We start from the raw sequence: 13,410 nt of genomic DNA, 5'->3' as shown, positions 1-13,410 counted from the left end.
GGGAACCTGTCACCCCCCCATGCCGGGGTAAAGGCCGCCCGCCCCCCCGCCCCAGATACTTACCCCATCTCGCCAAGTCCCGCTCCTGGAGCCGATCCCGGGACAGAGATAACCTTGTCGGAAGGCCAGCGCGTGTGCTGCATAGATGAATCCAATGCCCATAGAGAATGAACGGAGCCGTCATTCTCTATGGGCGTCGGACTCATCTCTGAAGAGCGCACACTGGGCTTCCGATGGCGAGATCTCGGCAACGGGTCTTTGTGCACGGGGTACGTATAAGGGTCTCCACCGGGGGGTCAGCCGTCACTGCCCCGGCACGGGGGGGTGACCCGTTCCCTTTAAGGAATGTTTTTTTTAAGGTTTTATTTTTTTAAAAGCCATCAAATAATATAAAAGTTATGCAAGTTGGATACCGTTTTCATCGTACCGACTTGAGGAACATATATAACATGCTTGCTATAACAGCGTAAAGACAGCGTATTTTTTCCTGGTTTTGCAGCATAGTTTATGCAAAAATTAAGTCTGCCATTGCAAAGTACAATTAGTGACGCAAAAAATAAAGGGGGTTTCTAGGTGGAAAAAATGCAACTGCTATGGCCTTTTAAACACAAGGAGGAAAAAAAGAAAATTGACCCGGGCCTTAACCCCTTAGTGACCGCCATGCTGCCTTTTCACGGCGGCCACTAATGGGCTTTATTCCGATGCGTACGTCTTTTAACCGCGGGCGCATCGGAATAAATTCCTGCCTGGCGGCGGCTGCAGGTCTGTTGATCAGCGGTCAGTGTGACGCCCTCCTGTAACTGCCTGGAGCAGCTCCGGGCAGTTTAACCCATTAAATGCCGCTGTCAAACCATGACAGCGGCATCTAACGGGTCCCGGTGGATCCCGGACGGCGCCGTGGGTCACTTACGCGATCGCAATGTCCCGCGGCGCCGTCCGGGGTTCTAATGAAGGTCCCCGGGGTCACCATGGAGATGCATCATGCTGACAGGGGTGGCTGTGGCTATTGCTTGTCAGCATGAGGCATGATACAATACATTGCAGTACATCAGGTACTGCAGTGTATTGTATCAGTGATCTAAGTATTTTACACTAGTGTACAGTAATGTACACTAGTGTAAAAGTAAAACAAAGTGAAAAAAAGTGTGCACCAAACACAACACAGACCCCCCCCCAATAATAAAGATGCATTACATTCCCTATACCCAATAAAACGTGACATAAAAGTGATCAAAAACACAAATCCTATACATATTTGGTATCGCCACGTCCGTAACGACTCAATCTATAAAACTATATCAATAATTATATCGCACAACACGCGGTAAAGAAAAAAAAAAACAAACAGTACCAGAATAGCTGTATTTTATCAATCCACTTTAGAAAATACGTCATAAAAGAGATCAAAAAGTCATATACATATAAAACTTGGTATCAATAGAAACTACAGATCTTCCCGCAAAAAATAAGCCCAAAACCAGCTCTGTCGCGCAAAAGATGAGAACGCTATGGATCTTGCAATGCGGCGACAGTTTTTGTGGGTTTTTGCTAGGAAGATAGTTTCTATTGCGCCAAAGTGATAATAGTTAAAAAAACCTATACAAATGTGGTATCGCCGTAACCGTAGTGACCCAGAGAATTCATGTTTTATGTTATTAGTGCCCGCCCATACGGATATTTACGGCGATCACTAATGGGCTCTATTCTGCTGCCATTAGCTCTTTATGGCGATGGTGCAGAATAGTGCAGCGGCGCCGGTAATGCCCGCAGCCCCCTCCTCTCAGCTACCGGAGGTAGCTGAGGGGTTGGGGAAGAGTGTGGGGTCAGTCCTGGCAAGTCCCCTCATCGGCGATCGCCGTTATTACCAGTATAACGGCGGCCACCGGTAACAGACATTACCAGCGCAGCTGAACGCTTTCATCTCTTCTCACTGTGAATACACAGTGAGAGGAGATGAGAACATTTCCCCCCCTCTCCCCAGAATTAACCCTAGTGAACTGGTCACTGACCCTCCCCTCCCAGGGCGGCCATCTGATCCAAGATGGCCGCCGCCATCACTGTGAACAGGCTCTGTTCACAGTGATGGATTCCTAAAAATGATCAAAGCTTCATTCTCTCCACCACCGGAGGTGGCGGAGAGCATGGGGCAATGATCGGTGACCACCCGGTGTGGTCCCAGTACAAGTGATCAGCAGTATATACTATATACCACTGATCGCTTGTTCCAAATGGTGCCGGCACTTTTTTACGCCTGTCACCAAAGTCAAGTGCCCTGGATTACCCGTAACCACCCTGGATTAGTTGTAACCACCCCAGATTACCTGTAACCACCCCAGATTGCCCGTAACCACCCCAGATAGTCCATAACCATCCCAGACAGCCCATAACCATCCCAGACAGCCCATAACCACCCCAGATTGCCCGTCACCACCCCAGATTGCCTGTCACCACCCCAGATTGCCGGACACTACCCCAGATTGCCCGTCACTACCCCAGATTGCCCGTAAACTCCCCAGATTGCCCGTATCTCCCCCAGATAGCCCATAACTATTCCAGACATCCCGTAACCACCACAGATTGCCCGTAACCACCCCAGATTGCCACAGACTGCCTGTAACTACCCCAAATTGCCTGTAACCACCCCAGATTGCTCGCAACCAACCCAGATTGCCCGTCACCACCCCAGATTTCCCGTCACCACCCCAGATTGCCCGTTGCAACCCCAGATAGTCAGTGAACACCACCAGATTTCCCGTCACCACCCCAGATAGCCAGTGAACACCCCCAGATTGCCCATCACCACCCCAGATAGCCAGTAACCACCCATAGATAGCCAGTAAACACCCCAAGATTGCCCATAACCACCCCATTTAGCCAGTAAACACCCCATAGCCACCCCTTACAGCCAGTAAACACCCCCAGATTGCCCGTGACCACCCCAGATTGACCGTAACCACCCCAGATTGGCACAGACTGCTCGTAACCACCCCATATTGCCCATAACCCCACCAGATTGCCTGTTGCCACCTGATAGCCAGTAAACACCCCGAGATTGTCCATTACCACCCCAGATAACCAGTAAACACCCACATATTGCCTGTAACTAAAATGACACTCCTTCTCTTCTGAGCCTTGCTGTGTGCCCATACAGTGGTTTATGCCCACATATGGGGTACCATTGTACTCAGGAGAACCTCCGTTACAAATTTTGGGGTGCTTCTTCTCCCCTGTTCCTAGTGAAATTGAGAAATTTCAAACCAAACAAACATGTTATTGGAAAAATTTTATTTTTTTTAATTTTTACGGTCTAGTTTTGAATACTTTCCTCCAATACCTGTGGGGTCAAAATGCTCAACACACCCCAAGATGAATTCCTTGAGGGGTGTACTTTCCAAAATGGGGTGACTTTTTGGCGGGGGGGGGGGGTTCTATTCTGTAGACATTACAGGGGCACTGCAAACGCACCTGGCTCTCAGAAACTTCTTCAGCAAAATCATGCACTGAAAATGGTAATTGGCGCTCCCTTCCTTCTGAGACCCACTGTGTGCCCACACAGTGGTTTATGCCCACATAGGGGGTACCGTTCTACTCAGGAGAACCTGCGTTACATATATTGTTGTGTTTTCTCCCCTGTTCCTCGTGAAATTGAGAAATTTCAAACTAAACAAACATGTTATTGGAAAAATTCTATTTTTTTCATTTTTACTGTCTTCTTTTGAATACTTTCCTCTAATACCTGTGGGGTCAAAATGGTCACCAAACCCCAAGATGAATTATTTGAGGGGTGCACTTTCCAAAATGGGTTGACTTTTGGGGGGGTTCTATTTTGCTGACACTACAGGGGCTCTGCAAACGCACCTGGCGCTCAGAAACTTCTTCAGAAAAATCATGCACTGAAAATGCTAATTGGCGCTCCCTTCCTTCCGAGGCCCGCTGTGTGCCCACACAGTGGTTTATACCCATGTATGGGGTATCGTTCTACTCAGGAGAACCTGCGTTATATATATTGGGGTGAGTTTTCTCCCCTGTTCCTCGTGAAATTGAGAAATTTCAAACTAAACAAACATATTATTTGAAAAAATTCTATTTTTTCATTTTTACTGTCTTCTTTTGAATACTTTCCTCTAATACCTGTGGGGTCAAAACGGTCACCACACCCCAAGATGTATTCTTTGAGGGGTGTACTTTCCAAAATGGGGTGACTTTTGGGGGGGGGGGGTTCTATTCTGCTGACACTACAGGGGCTCTGCAAACACACCTGGTGCTCAGAGACTTCTTCAGCAAAATCTGAACTGGAAATGCTAATAGGCGCTCCTTCGCTTCTGAGCCCCGCTGTGTGCCCATACAGTGGCTTACGCCCACATATGGGGTACAGTTGTACTCAGGAGAACCTGCACTACAAAATTTGGGGTGCATTTTCTCTCATGTTTATTATGAAAATGAGATACTTTAATCTTAACAAATATATTATTGGAAAATTTCTATTTTCCATTTTTTTCCGGCCTAATTGTGAATACTTTCCTCCAGCCCCTGTAGGGTTAAAATGCTCATTATTCCCCTAGATTAATTCTCTAAGGTGTCTAGTTTCCAAAATGGGGTCACTTATGGGGGTTTCCAGTATACCAGACTTCTAAATCAACTTAAAAAAAGAACTGGTCCCTGAAAAAAATTTGATAATTTGCTGATACATTTCTAAGCCCCGTAACACCCTAAAAAAAGTGAAATATGTTTACGAAATGAAGCCAGAATAAAGAGGACATATTGATAATGTGACTTACGAACTAATTTTTGTCATGTGCCTTTTTTTTAGAAGCAAAGAATTTCAAAGTTCGTAAAGTGCAAAATTTTTACATTTTTCATTATATTTTGATGTTGTGACCAAATTTTGCCACTAACAAAGTACCATATGTTGCGAAAAAACAATCTCAGAATCGCTAGAATACGTTAAAGCATCACTGAGCTATAAGCGCATAAAGTTAGACAGGTCAGATTTTGAAAAATGAGCCTGGTCATTAAGGCCCAAACAGGCTTGGTCCCTAAGGGGTTAAGAGGTTAGGAGCGACTGTCCTCTAACTGGAATAGTAACATTTCACAAACAACATGATGAGCCAGACACCTGAAAGGTCTCATTCCAGACTTGTTTGTCTCTCAGGCTGTCTTCTCATCTAAGGTAGTTATGCCCTATCCAAAGTATGCACAGGAGAGGGCATAGCTAAGAGAGTTCCTTTCCCTCTCTATGGGGCTGCTCTGTAGAGAATGAATGGCACGGTCTGTAGCGCTAATCTGCCGGTATTTCAGGGTCCCGGGCGGCAGTGGCTAGGGTGAACGTATCATGCACACACGTATGTAAAACACGTCCTGGTAGTCACCTGACACGTGTGATCCAGCAGCCAATCCAAACTCTTGTCACATGTAAAGCGATAACGTAGTAACCTTCGCGGCACGCTATTGGTGCTCCGTTTGGCGTCTGCTGGTTGGCTGTAAGTCTGGGGAAGGAGGTAGTGAGCCCAGCAGGAAAGCGTGTTTCGGAGTTACCGTGTAGCATCACTGCTTCCGGCGTACGCTGTCGCGGAAAAGCAGCGAATCAGTATTGTACTGGTTGGTGGAGAAGCCAAGGTAAGTTTTGTAGCGACTAGTCGCTGATTGTTTTCTAGCTTTCCCTTGAACCATGGCGGGGACGTGTTGCTGGCGCCTGCACTGCTGAGCAGGTGTGGTACATGGGCTCTGACCTGGAATGGCAGTCGTGCGCTCTTCAGCCCGGACAGTCTGGTTTTATACACATAACGTCAGGTTACAATCATGTTAGAACTGGTTTCCAGCGATGGTTGGTACAGGCTTATTTGTTGACGCTTTAATTGTATGAAGCCAATTATTCTTCGGCTTAGGAGGGGTTAACTGTTCTGCTCCCTGAAATCCCTCGGCCTGTCAAGCTCTGAGATATCTTTGTTCCTCTGGGGTCACATAGGTCATCAATTGGAGCCTTGTTTACTACACTATAGAATTTAACTTTTTTTTTTTTTTTTTAATGAAACTTTGCCCCCACATTTTTAGATCACCTCATAGCCATCTCATAATAGTGATGAGCCATAGGCCATACTGGTGCAGATTTAAAGGGAAACCATTAATAGCTCCCTGGAGCTGCGCACCTCATTGTTATGGAGCTGGTCGTCTTTATTTAGTCTGTCCCACAGTTTTTAAAACTTAAATCTATCAGAAATATGTATCAGCCTACCTGCTGAATCCTTTGGTTACAATTAGAGATGAGCGAACCTCGAGCATGCTCAAGTCCATCTAAACCGGTACGTTCGGCATTTGATTAGCGGGGGCTGCTAAAGTTGGATAAAGCGCTAAGGTTGTCTGGAAAACATGGATAGAGCCAATGACTATATCCATCTTTTCCACATAGCCTTAGGGCTTTATCCAAGTTCAGCAGCCACTGCTAATCAAATGCCGAATGATTGGGTTCGGATGGACTTGAGCATGCTCCAGGTTCGCCCCTCTCTAGTTACAACTACCTAGAGACAATCCTGCTTATGCATAATTGAATATGCAATGGTAGGCCTGACTGAGGGAGGTGGTGGATGGGATGAACGGTACTTTAATGGGGACAAGTGAGTAATGCTGCGTTTACACGGAACGATTATCGTTCGAATTTTCGCAATAACGATCGCATTTGAGCGATAATCAGTCTGTATAAACACAGCAAACGATCAAGCGATGAGCGAAAAATCGTTCATTTTGATCTTTCAACATGTTCTCAAATCGTCGTTCATCGTTCGCTAAAAATTCGCAGATCGTATCGTGTAAACAGTCTTTCAAAGATTCACCCTATGTAAAAGATGAGCTTAAAAACTATTGCATTAACGATTTTGCTTACAAATTTTCTTACGATTTTTCTAACGATTTATTCGTCTAAACGCTGATCGTTATAAAAACCAAATCGTTGCTTCAAAATCATTAAACGATCGATTGGGCAAATTATCGCTCTGTGTAAATGTAGCATTAGTGTTCCTAATGAACTAATTTACATCATTGTTCGATTAAAGTTATCAAAAACTGAGGGATCAACTAAGGTTGCATTTACACGTCCTGTAAAATTGTCCGTGGTGGCGGATCCACGACCATGGACAATTTAAGGGACCATTCAAATGAACGCAACCATTTACATGCTCCGTGCCATCTACCCCTATCATGAAAACATAGGGCAAGTCCTAGTGTGGATCGCTACACGGATCCCTCCCCGCCGCCCTGCAGAAGAGATGACAGGAGTGCAACTACTCGCTTAATCGTCCCCCCCCCCGAGCTGGTAAACATGCGAGCTGGCTGGCACAAAAGCTGTAGGCGGGCAGTTGTCTTCTGCGCTCCTCTCATCTCTGCTGCCAGACAGTGGGGGGCTGCACCTTTATTGGGGGATCTGTGCCGAGATCCTCCTCTGGTCATCACGGCACAGATCGTGTGAATGAGGCCTAAGGGCCCTATTACGCGGGATGATTATTGTGCGAAAAAATCGTTAAATTGTTCGAATTTAAATGATGATCTTTTTGTGTAATTGCAGGCAACAATCGAAAAATCGTTCGTATGTCGTTGATCGTTTATTTAGATCTGAACCTAAAATTATTGATAATCGTTCGCTGTAATTCCACATTCGTTCGCTCAAGTTTTGTGTTTTTTCACTAATCGTTCAGTGTAATAGCACATTGTTCATTGTTTTTCTGGGATCAGAAGGAATAAACGATCATAGTAACAATCGTAACTAGCGATAATTGTTCTGTGTGATATGGTGAACGATTTCAGGTTAACGATAAACAATGTCGTTTGCGATCATTTATTAATAGTCGTTAATCGTTAAAAATCGCTCAGTGTAATAGGACACTAAGGAAAGAAGACCAGCGCCGAAAAGATTAGGTATGCGACTCCATTGAGCTGTCAGAAGATTCTTATCTGTTTATTATCAGGCAAAGTTGTCTACATTACAGAGGAGCAAAGTGAAGGTGGGTTTGCTGTGTCCATTATAACCTATGGGTGGGGGGGTCGAGGAGGATGAATGAGCAAAGAACAGACAAACAGCCCGTGCACCTTGGAGAATGTTTGTTTGGGCACGTAAACTGCTGGATTCACAGGTCAGAAAGCTCAGTGCTGGTCTGGGAACTTAAGGGCATATTACACGGTCTCCTCGCTGCCGCCGCTATTCAACGCGGCAGCAGCGAGCGGGAGGGGGCGGCGGGGAGCTGCGTGGGTGATCGCTGATCTTCCGGGCAGCTGATAGGATATAGCTGCGTCTGCTGCCGACGCTCCTATTCAACGGAGCGCCGGCAGCAGATCGCTTCTATATCAGTCGCTTGTTTTTCAACATGTTGAAAGCAAGCGACTGCAACGATCAGCCGACATGAACGATGTCGGCTGATCGTTGCACTCTATTCCACGGGACAATTATCGTCTGTAGCGGCCGAATACGGACGATAATCGTTCCGTGGAATAGGGCCTTTAGTGAGGGAAGATTGCAGGATGATGTGCTGGCTCCTATAAAAGGGCTGTTTCTCTCCTCCTCCCCCTCCATAGACCATAATGCACACACAAAACCTGCTTTATCTGAAGTGAGGTGGAAAACAGTTTTTGGAGTACAGAAAGAAACACTTTTGCCTAATAAAACTTATTACAGAGTTTCTTCCAATAGCTTGTACTATTGATTTCCGCAAAGTTGTTTCTAAATGACAATATGTAAATCGACCTCCCAGCACAGTGACAACTACAAAGAGGCCATACTAACCTATCCTGCTGCTGTCATTTTCCTTTTCCTCCGCCTTTTTCTGACAAGAATGTGTTCCCGTCACTTGGCTTAGTGTGCAGTTCCAGCACATGTAAAACGCCATCGGAACAAGAGGACCACTTTAGAGACTGGAAGACCTGAAGACGACCGCAGCAGCAGGGGATGTAAGTATAACATTCTTCCTATTCTTTAACCACCACCAAGAGTCATATTAAAGCAAAAATGAGAGAAAAATAATGAACAAGTGAACACACCTGTCGCTGTGCCTCTGTTATTATTAACCCTTAGACGACCCAGGGCGTATAGTTACGCCATGGAAGTCTGTCCCCAGACGACCTAGGGCGTAACTGTACGCCCTGAGTGTTTCTCCGGCAATGAAGCGTGCTCCGGAGCGGAGCGCGCTTCATAGGAGGTGGGGGCCGGCTGCAATCACCGGCGCGACCGCAGCGTTTAAGTGTAAGTGACAGGGGGAGTCCCCTGTCACTTCCCGATCGGTAAAACGGACCGCCGGAGGTCTCTTACCTGCCTCCCAGCGGTCCGATCGGCGATCTGCTGCACTAAGCCTGCACAGGCAGGCTCCATTAGCAGATCGCTGATCACACTGATCAATGCTATGCCTATGGCATAGCAATGATCAGTGTAAAAATCAAAGTACTGGATGTAAAAGTCCCTCAAAGGGACTTCAAATGTGTATAAAAAAAAAAAAAGTTAAAAACACTAACACACTACCCCAAAACCCCTCCCCCAATAAAAGTTGAAATCACCCCCCTTTCCCATTATATAAATAAAACATATAAAAATAAACAAATAAACATATAATATACCGTAGCGTGCGTAATTGTCCAATCTATTAAAATATTACAAGCGTCATTGCGAACGGTAAACGGCGTACACGAAAAGAGGGAAAAAAGTGCGCGAATTACTGATTTTGTTACAATATATATATATATATATATATATATATATATATATATATATATATATATATATATATATATATATATATATATAGTGATCAAAACGTCCGATCTTCACAAATATGGTACTAATAAAAACTAGAGATCATGGCGGAAAAAATGACGCCCCGTAGGTGAAAAAATAAAACTGTTATAAGTGTCACAATAGGCCCATTTTATTAATATTTAATTGCCAAAAAAAGGATTTCATTTAAAAAAAAATATATAACATTAGAGAATCTGTGTAAACCTGCATATGGTTGTGTTCGGACTGACCTATAGAATAATGGTATCATGTCGCTTTTACCATATAGTGCATTAAGTAGACACAGGAACCCCCTAAATGTTACCATATTGCATTCTTTTTTACGATTTAACCAATTTATATCTTCATAAATAATATATTTGGAATTCCATCATACATGTTATGGTAAAATGAAAGATGCCATTACACAGTACAACTATTCCTGTAAAAAACAAGCACTTACATGGCTTGTAGATAGAAAACTGAAAGTGCTAGAGCTCTTAGAAGGGGAGGAGGGAAAAACGAAAACACTAAGATCAAAATTTGCGCGGTCCACTGGGTCATTTTGGGCCTGGTCCTCAAAGGGTTAAACGTAGTTAAAGGTTTCAATAACGTCACCCCTCCCCTTTCTTTCTTTTCTTCAGACTACAGGTTTCGATCCATAAAGTCTCACTGTCAACATTTATTTATTTATTTTTTTTGAACTTCAGAGACATGTCAAAAGTTTTGATTGGTCCAGCTCTGAGTGTTACAAGCTGGTGCACATTTTTCGCTTTCTCTTCATTTTGGGGCTTGGGAGAAGAGATGGGCTGTTTGTCAGAAGTACGCAGTTACCTTCTTTTCCTTCGTTTGTCTTAGCACAGCACCTACTTCTCTTTGCTATCCCATGGCATAGTGCTGATGAAAATGTTGTACAGAGGCTGGCACTATGCTGGTTTTTGACTTGTAGTACACTACTATAGATAGTGTGTGTGTGTGTGTGTGTGGAAGGGCTAGGCGATTAATCAAATTATCTGCAGCCAGCTGCCGGACCCGCTGCTCCACACCTCAGGCACTCCGGGCACAACTCACCAGGCCCACTGTACATTCTCCCAATCCTGTTAAGTCATGGCCCCGCTCAACCAATCGCTGAGTGAGGTGGAAACAGCTGCAGTCACTGACTAGCTGAGTGGATAGTTCCTGTGGGGCTGCAATAATTCAGGAGCACGAACGCTGAAAGTGAGCTGATAAATCTGAGCCTATGGCTGACCTCTATATCACAGGTATCTGGCATTGTTAGCAGTTTTCCTATGTGTATGGTGAATATTAGAAACATAGAAGATTGTCAGCAGACAAGACCACCTGCTCTATCTAGTCTAGTTCTGAGTTGTTCAGGACATGGAGGCTGGAAACCAGCTGCATCCACTGTACACACAGCAGAATTAGTTTTATAGATTTCCTTATTCCCTCAGAAGTCACCCCAGGATCATGTAGGACATTAAAACTGAAGCCGCTGAGCCAGATCTACTTTACACTAGTTGGACAAATAAGTCCCCTGGTATATGACTGGCCATTTATAAAGGAGATGAAGTCAGAGTCGGTCCTGATAAAATTCATAATTTGGAGCTGCAGCTTACCGACTCCACAGCCCTGATCTTCCTGTGTTCTATTCTGGTTCATCTAGGAACACAAATTAAATCAGCCTTAATGGGCAGGAATCAGCAGGTTGCAGAGAAGTGAGGTGCCTAGTGGTTAAGAATTAGGAGCTTTTATTTAGGGCCACGTATTCTTATTTTGGTAAATCAAACCATTAAAGGGGTAGTGCGGCACTAAGAAATTATTCACAAAATAACACCCATTACAAAGTTATACAACTTTGTAATGTATGTTATGTATGTGAATGGCCCCCCTTTCCCGTGTTCCCCGACCCTCGCCCGTGTACCCGGAAGTGTAGTGCATTATACATACCTGATTCGTGTCGACCCCCCCCCGTCCGCTTTTTTTCGCACAGTGCTTTAATCTTCGGGAGGCCGGCCGACCCGCTCATGCCGCCCCCCCCCCCCTCTGCCGCGTCATCAGCTGCTCAGCCGCGATTGGCTGAGCATAACTGTGCTCAGCTAATATAATATACAAAAACTCCCCTAGGCAACACATTCAATTTAAATGATTACTGTTCAAATACCTTATCCCTACATAAAAGATATATATAAAATTATAATGAAACAATTTTTTTAAAATTTATTTTCATTGTAATTTTTTTTTTTTCCATTCTTTTGTACTTTCTTAAGGGCAGCCATCTTGTTTTAGCTGTTTTTAAAGACTTATCCCAACTTGTCAAATGCAACTCCTTAATTGTCCTGGTGGTATTATGTATTTTATCTGCTAGTTTCAATTACTTTACATTTACTGAGTTGGAGACCTCAGTCCCTGCTCTCTTCATGATTTGATTTATAAGTTATTACCTATGCAGAATGCCGTGTGTTATATTATACAGAAGGGTTTGGAGCAGCAAGTAGTGCATATTATCTCATGTAGTAGCCTCCAACCTGTTCTAACAGCTTGGCTGATTGATGGCTCCAGCTGGCTTTTGGGCAGATGCCAAAGCCATGGAGTTGCAAGATAGTGGTATGTTTACTTGGGTTGTTTTTTTACTATTACTTAGTGGGAGGAGGGAGGGGGATGGAGATTGTGAAATAACCTAAAGGGATATTCCATCATCTAAACTTTTGTTAGGTGATAAGGAATGCAAAAGAGAGCCATTTTGTAAATGCTTTCTTAAAGAGGACCTGTGCCAGGGTGACAGGCTCCTGACCCCCAGCTAGTTCCCTTATACCGACCTCATCTCGCCGAGTCCCGCTTCCGGAGCCAATCCCGGGACGGAAATATCCTGGTCAGAAGCTGGCGCGCGTGCTGTGGAGATAGGTCCGGCGTCCATAGAGAATGAATGGAGCCGTGCGTGTGCTGCAGAGATGAGTCCCGCTCCAATCTCCACAGCACGTGCACCAGCTTCTGACCAGGATATCTCCGTCCCGGGATCGGCTCCGGGAGCGGGACTCGGCGAGATGAGGTCAGTATAAGTGGGTCTAGCTGGGGGTCTCCTTTAATTATTTTGACCCCTTTCCTCAAAACTGTTATATAGCTTTTTGCCTAGGTTCTGGACTACCACACGAATTATCGCCAGATGGATGGAACCCTTAAAGGCGTTATCCAGCACTACAAAAACATGGCCCCTTTTCCCCCTACTGTTGTCTCCAGTTCAGGTGCGGTTTGCAATTAAGCTCCATTTAGTTCAATGGAACGGAGTTCCAAACCCCATCCAAACTGGAGGCAACAGTAGGGGGAAAGGGGCCATGTTTTTGTAGCGCTGGATAACCCCTTTAAACTGTAAAGGGTACTCCAGAGACTTAGGGGTCTATTCCACGGAGCGACTATCGGGCCGATTATCGCTCTGTGGAATAGAGAAAACAATCAGCCGATGATCGTGTCATCGGCTAAATGTTTATTTAGGCCCAAACCTAAAATCATCGGTCACCCACCGTGCATCGCTTCGTGGAATAGCGGTGCGCGGCGGGCAAGCAACGATTTGAGAAGCAGCATACATTACCTAGCAGGGCTTCTCCTCCGCTCCTTCTTCCTCCCTGGGTCCCGCGGCGCAGCATCAGCTTCAGTGCGGCCTGACTGAG

The 13,410-nt window shown here is 45.1% G+C and overlaps 1 protein-coding gene across 1 annotated transcript in view; it reads left to right on the top strand.

Moving 5' to 3' along the window:
* Positions 1 to 5,484: 5,484 nt before the first annotated feature.
* Positions 5,485 to 13,410, top strand: part of LOC138793876 (choline/ethanolaminephosphotransferase 1) — a 67,175-nt gene continuing 59,249 nt past the window's right edge. The window contains exon 1 of the mRNA XM_069972597.1: positions 5,485 to 5,616. The gene's annotated coding sequence lies outside the window, so the exon portion shown is untranslated. The remainder of the gene's footprint in view (positions 5,617 to 13,410) is intronic.

This window comes from Dendropsophus ebraccatus, chromosome 5, assembly GCF_027789765.1.
Source record: "Dendropsophus ebraccatus isolate aDenEbr1 chromosome 5, aDenEbr1.pat, whole genome shotgun sequence".
Taxonomy (NCBI): Eukaryota; Metazoa; Chordata; class Amphibia; order Anura; family Hylidae; genus Dendropsophus; species Dendropsophus ebraccatus.
Note: the sequence above shows the minus strand (reverse complement) of the source record. Positions and strands in the feature narration are given on the sequence as shown.